The sequence below is a fragment of the Simochromis diagramma genome, unplaced genomic scaffold (assembly GCF_900408965.1).
Source record: "Simochromis diagramma unplaced genomic scaffold, fSimDia1.1 OVJJ01000361.1, whole genome shotgun sequence".
Classification (NCBI taxonomy): Eukaryota; Metazoa; Chordata; class Actinopteri; order Cichliformes; family Cichlidae; genus Simochromis; species Simochromis diagramma.
In genome coordinates this window covers 4,218,370-4,225,187 of record NW_024386860.1, presented here as the reverse complement: position 1 = coordinate 4,225,187, position 6,818 = coordinate 4,218,370, and the positions used below count along the sequence as shown (strand labels likewise).

Genomic DNA, 6,818 nt, shown 5'->3' with positions numbered 1-6,818 from the left:
CACTGATTCTAAAGCACAGAATTAAACATTTTATCATTAATTCGTAAATAATTAAGCAGAAGTATCTCAAATAACTGCTCCAAAGGTTATGGTAATGTTTATTGTCCACAGTTTTTGTGTTAGCTAATTTAATGTGACTTTTCCCGATTCAGAGCACTTCTGTTTCATTTCCATGTGACTCAGATTCATGTCACCTTTTCATCAGACATTTTGATCTGTCACAGCAGAAGTAGCGCTTGGTACATAAAACCAAATTTGGTTTTAATGAGAGGCCATCTCTTACTCAGCCTCTCTTAAGTCTTATGAAATGATGAGTGCTATAAATCATTATTCCCCTGTTAGCAGCATTTGATTTGGAAGTTTTGAGCACATCCCCCTGCCAGTGTGACACTTGTTTTGTCTTTTACGGTTTCTGAAAGAAAAAAAGGATTGATTAATGTTGTATTAACTGCAGTCAGTAACTGACTCTGATTCTCACCCGTTGCAGGCACATAGAAACGGTGCCAAAAACAGTGAAATTTGACTCCTTATTCGTAAATCATAAAAAAAGAAGAAAAGTGTACAGGAGAGAGAAACGGTCTGAGTGTTTGAAAAAGAAAAACGAGTGCGAGGAGAGGAGAGGAGAGAAAGGGGAGATGTGGGTTTGAGGTTTGTGAACCAGTTGCTCAGAGAGGAGTCTGGTGGATGGAGGGAGGGGAGCTGTGAGGATAAATGCACTCTTTCATTTCAACGTGAGAGAAATCCGTTACTAGAGACACATATTTACACGGACAAAGAAGCAGGGGAGCCTAAAATAAGAGAAATAAGCGGAGTGGATCATGGATAACGTGCTGTCAAAGATACCGCTCACGACAGCGCTCCTCAGACTTTGGGACTGATGAGCGGAGTTTCTGTCAGAGGAGTTTGAGCTTCAAAGACGCGCTCCGGAGTCTGGAGGGATAAAGCTGCTGCCTGCCTGTTTGTGAAGGCGTTACACATTTGTAATGGTTTAATGAGTCGGAACTGCGGCCTCTTGTTGGATGGGACAGGTGCAGTTATTGTCACGCCATGGGTCACTGAGACGTCGCAAAGTTGATTTTTCATTTTTACATTTTTAAGACGTTTTCGCTCACTTTAACATAAGACGAGAAGAAGAAGAAAATCATAGCCAGATATTTCGTTTTATTCGTTGAATCAGTATTTAAGCTCCTGAAGTTGAACCCCATTCACGCACGTGGCATGCCACCGCGGCACAGTTTGGCCGACTTTTACGCATCTCTTGGAAAGAGAAAAAGCTGAAAACAAGCGTGTCTGTGTATGTGTGCGGTGGGCAACGACGCTCCTCATTTCCACCTAATAAACGAGGGAAAAGGGGGAAAAAAAACATTAAAGAGAGACTTCTTTCATTCGGATTCATAAATGGAGCTGCGTAAATACCTGTTGTGCCTGGAGTTTATCCTCCTCCTTAAAGGTAAGAGCCACATCTCAGCCTATATTTCAGACCTTTAAAAAAACCTGTTACATTTCTTTAAAAAGCCAAACAAAACTGAAGGACAGTTTAAAATAAGGTGAAGTTATTCATTCAGTTAATTCAGTTAACTCAACGCTGTGAACACAAATCTAAGTATAATCATCTCTGTGTAAAATAAGGCTCTGGTGTTGCTCCACTGCCCAGTTCCTTACCCCTCACTCAGCCCTCTCTTACTGGTGATTAACCTCCCTCAACTTTAAAAGACAGCATGTGCCAGTGATGGTGTGGCAGCCTCCCTGAGGCCCACTTAACACTGTGTGACAGTAAACTACTGACCATGAAGACATTCCTCAGATGATTTTGTGCTTAAAGAAGGAAAGCGGGAATCTTAAAACACCTGGACACACTCCATTTGCCAAATAAATCAAAGGTAAAGGAAGCTGTGCCTAAAGAGTACCGGTTCTTGGTTCAAAGTCAGATCCTTTAGTAAATCTATCACATATGTTTGAACTGAGGACATATTTCATTTTTGTTGGAGGTCTCCAGCTACCATCAGATATACATGTACTCAGAGCCAAAAGGTTACCGGTTCATATCCGCTTATAGCTGACACATACAAACCCTGGCAGCTGTGTAACACGACCTCACCGGCCATATCAGCCATCTCTTAGACTTGATGTCTAAAGTTCCCCTAATAGGGTGCCTGTGCCATGTGTGTTTCTTCATGGAGCATGAACATCAGCTCCCCTTCAGTACTCATGTTCGCTGTGCCACAGAACAAACCGAGACGTTCCCACCCACCAGAAAGAAAGTGAAGAAAAAGGCCATTGTTGTCTGCATACTGATGCAGCTGATAAGCAGTGGTTAACTGCTGCCCTACGCCATGCAAGCACGATGCAAAATTAGATCAATAGGCGTTGAGATTATGTTTTGCAAGGCATGTTAAATCTGTACCTGTGTCAAATCACACACAGTCGCTGAAGTTAATCTATAGAAGGAAATGTTGCCATTTGTCGTCATTTGTGGCAATTTGTGGCGTGATTATCCACGCTGCCCATTTTCACCCTTGTTCAGACCCCAAGGAATGAATGAGGAATGCATCGGGTACGAATGTTTCACGCTTTACACTCACCGGCGCACATACCCTTCATAGAAACACCAGCAGCCTGTGGTGTGGTTTTACACATTACACTCCATTACACGTTTCAATAAAGCATGAACAAGCCGACGTTATTTTCACCTTTTTAACCATGTAGCCTCTATTTTAATTTGTGCAGTAGCTTAGTGTTTACGCTCGTCCCTGCGTGTGAGTTTGTAAGCCTAAGCATGTCTCACACAGGAGCATGTAGGTGAGTGAGTATGTGTGTAATGTTAATGGCTTCAGCAGAACTCCCCTGATGTGGTCAGCAGGCATCTCATGTCTGTTACACTCTGCTATGCTTTTACTGAGATGTCAAACACAGGTGTGTTTGCATGTGTGTGTGTGTGTGTGTGTGTGTGCATATTTCACTCTGTTTCACTGCTCATTCATAAATTCTTGCTATTATTCTCCCAGCTATCTTCTTGCGTGTTTTCTTTTACTCTCCCATAATTCGCTGACTTTCATTCCTACTCCCCCTCTTATTCGTCCACCCCCATTCCCCACGAGAGGGTGACAGAGATGAGAACAGAACACGATGGAGATAATGGAGAGAAAATCTGTGGAAGGGTGTAAGAAGAGGTAAGGAGGGAGAATGAGTGGAGGAACATTATGAGTCACTTCAATACAGATGACAGAAACAGACTGAATAAGACATCTCTGCTCGAGGACATTTCACAGAGGTGCTGTAAGTCAGACGTGTAAATTAAAGAGGACAGGGATATACATCATTGTCTTTAGTTAATGCTCTAAATGCTGGCATGTCTTTGTAGTCCCCCAAACACTATAGTGCTAAGTTCCATTCCTTTTGCCCGACATGTGCACACACATGCACATACATATACTGTACTACACAATCGCAACCATTCACATCAAGCAGCAGTAGCGCCCAGAGCTGAGCGTGTGGTTGAGAGAATCTGGACTTAGTTTGGCTTGATAAATGTTTGCCGGCAGTTGTCATGGCAATGGGTGGTCAGACAGCTTGCGGTAAAGTGTCATATATAAACCAAGATGAAAATACAACCAGAGGACAGGGAAAACAGGGAATGATGGTATAGTTTTCTGGAAGCTGCAGGGGTTGAGACGGGAGATTTGTCCTTGTGGTGCATTTATAGCGTGTGTGTCTGCTCATTTTATAGCACAGTGGGCAAAAAATAAATAAAACGAGCAATTTAAGGCTCATGAGAGAATGAGCTAAACACGAGGATAAAAGAGAACATCAGTAGCAGGAGCTGTTATCAGATCCCTGCTTTGATGTGGGAAGAAATCTGGAGTTGGAGTGTGGGTGACATTGTCTCAAGAAAAGAGAGAAACAGTTTACTGCAGTGTGTAAGACGGGTGGTGGGTGTCAATCTGAAAGAATAGCTAATTGCAAAAAGCCTGGGAAAATGGATTTTCTTTCTCTGACAAGGGAAATAAAGACTGCAGAATTATTATAGTGCTGCCTACGCGGATCCCCAATGCTGAAGCCTGTTAAAACATCTGTGTAGAACTGGATAGATGCATGAGGCTCATCTTAGTCACTGGAGGCTTGGATAAAGAAATACTGGAAGCTTGCGCTGATGTGCAAAATCAGCAGAAACAAGACTTAAGGGTCTACAACCATGCCAGCAGCTCTGTGAGGCAGTGTTTGAGACAATGCTCATTGGTTCTTCCAGTATAGACGACTAAATATAAACACTTTTAGAATAACATAGTTAGTATAATAGACTTTTTTATTGCATCATTTATATCTCACTCAATCAACTGTAAATGTGTAACCAGAAGACCTAATTATAAATAATTACATTTTATTAACATCACTGCAATGCTATTAATACTTAATGATGAACTAATCGATCAGTTGATCTAAAAATTGGTTGTTGTTTGGTGCAGTTGGAAAAATTATGTGTAAGCTGGTCATCTTACTGTTGGGATTTTCTCTCTAATGTTGTAGGACCGTTACTCTACACTGTAAAGCAGCTTGAGGGAACTGTTGTTGTGATTTGGAGCTACACTGAATCGAATTAAATTGCACGTTTATTTGTACGGGCCAATAATCAGCCTTCTGTTGTTCCAACATCCAGTATATCCCCAAAAGCTGATTCTGTTCATCTGGACGTAGCGTTTTCAGTGGGAGAAACGTTTTGTCACTCATCCAAGAGACGAAACGTTTCGGGATTTACCTACCTGGATGATTAAGCATGCATCGAAACATCCAGTATAAGTCTCTGAATTTTTTGTGGTACAGTGAGCTCAGCAGGTTAGGTTTGTGTTACCTGTTAGGGTCATGTTGGTGAATTGTCTCATCTCGTCTTCCCTCCATCTTTTAATCAACAGAAACCTGCTTAGTGAACCATAGTATGACCAACGTTTGTAAAATGCCCATCATTTTTTATTTAAAAAAAGAGAAAAAGAGTGAGACTATAAGCTCAGCAGGAAAGTGCTTGCAAAGGCCAAGTCAGGAGTCTTTTTACAACCACATTTATCTTCCCCTTATGGCTATTATAGGGTCAGAATCAATCACAGGGCTAATGTAGTTTATGGCCAGTTTAGAAAACACAAACAATTTAGCTTTCATGGACATTGGAGGGATCCCGGAAAGCTACAAGAAGAACATTCATATGATAAAATCAAGGGAACCCGTTGGCAGCAGGTTTGAACCCGAACCCTTCTTACTGTGAGGTGACAGGTTAACCACTGCGTCACTGTGCTGTTCTCATCCAGTTGTTGTCAAGGTAAATTACAACCAATAAAGTCAAACTCAAAGTGGTGACAGACAAAAAGTCTCTGCGTGTAATAATTTATTGACATAACTTAATCTACACCAGAATATCTGCTGTTGCCATGTCTGAAAGCCTCCATCTTTGTAGGTGTATGTGGCGAGTACGTCTATGTAGATAAAACCAGACGAAATGTGTGTGACAATGCAGTTATATTACAAGAAAGACAACCTGTAGAGAAAAGTGAAGAAGCAGGTAGAAGAAACTACAGTGTGTGAGAAAAGCATGAGCAGGGACGGAAAAGAAACACTGAACATATCTAGTTTCATTCTCTAAACCAAGTGGAATCCCAATTTGATTGGCTTGGCGGAGGTACAATCCTGTGCAAAAGTCTTGATTCGCCCCTCGTTTCTTTATATTTTGCTGGGAAACTGAGAAATACGTGCAGCGATTTATTGAAATATGTGCAAGAATACATGGAAATACAGTGTGTAAGGCACAAATGAAGTTTGTCAAATTCTAATGAGTTTGAAGGTCAATATTTGATATGACCACCTTTATTGTTTCCACAGCCTGCACTCTCTCAGGCAGCTTTCATGTCATTCAAAGCTTTTGTTCTGTTTTCCGTCAAGATGATCCCACACTGCTTCACTGATGTTGAGGTCTGGGCTCTGGGGAGGCCAGTCCATGACTCACAGTGCTCCTTTATGAGGTTTTCTATCCAGGTATGCTTTTACTGCATTGGCAATGTGATTGGGATCATTTTCATGCTGGAAAATCAGGCTTCTGTCTATCAGATGCTTTCCAGATGGTAATGTGTGGTGGATAAAAATCTGATGGTACTTTTCTGTGTTCATAATTTCATCAGTTTCAAGATCTCCAGCCCTACTCTCTGAAATGCGGCAAATGCAAAAACCTCGCCTCTGACCTTCTCCATACACACTGATGAGAATTTTAACAATAAATTTCAAATTTGGATGATCACTCCATCAGACCTGTTGCCACTGATTTTTCTTCCATTTCTTGTGTAATTTGGTAAAACGCAGCCGTGTCTTCAACTGAGACCAACTCTGATGAGGCTTCAGTCATGTGTCTTTGCTGGCTTTAAGATAATGCTGTGGCACTATGACACTACGCTGACACAAAAACAAGTTTTGAGCTAATAGCACTTGGGAATCATTTTGCTGGTACAAAAATATCATTTTATGCCCGTCAGACCTGGCTTATTTTACATTTTTCATTGATTCGAGTAAAAAAATGGAAACAAATAATGCTTGTTCATACAGACTCTTTGCAATAAAGTGCCTAAAGATACAGTTTAACATGAGTGCTTTGCTAAATTGTCCGTTATGTGTTGAGACAACACTGGTTTATCCTTTGGGTTAACCTGAACGATTTATAGGTCAGTGTCAAGTGTTTTAAAAGCAAACAAACAAATATTCTTCTGAAAAATTGTTAGAGACAAGAACCTGACTAAAAATGAGTGAAAAAGCAGCCAATGTCCAAAGAAAAACTTTGAAAGACCTTC

General features: G+C 41.1%; 1 protein-coding gene across 1 annotated transcript in view; it reads left to right on the top strand.

The window, feature by feature from the left end:
- The first annotated feature begins 653 nt into the window (after positions 1-653).
- The window catches only part of itga10 (integrin, alpha 10), a 33,231-nt gene continuing 27,066 nt past the window's right edge, over positions 654-6,818 (top strand). Inside the window, exon 1 of the mRNA XM_040029822.1 lies at positions 654-1,450. The gene's annotated coding sequence lies outside the window, so the exon portion shown is untranslated. The remainder of the gene's footprint in view (positions 1,451-6,818) is intronic.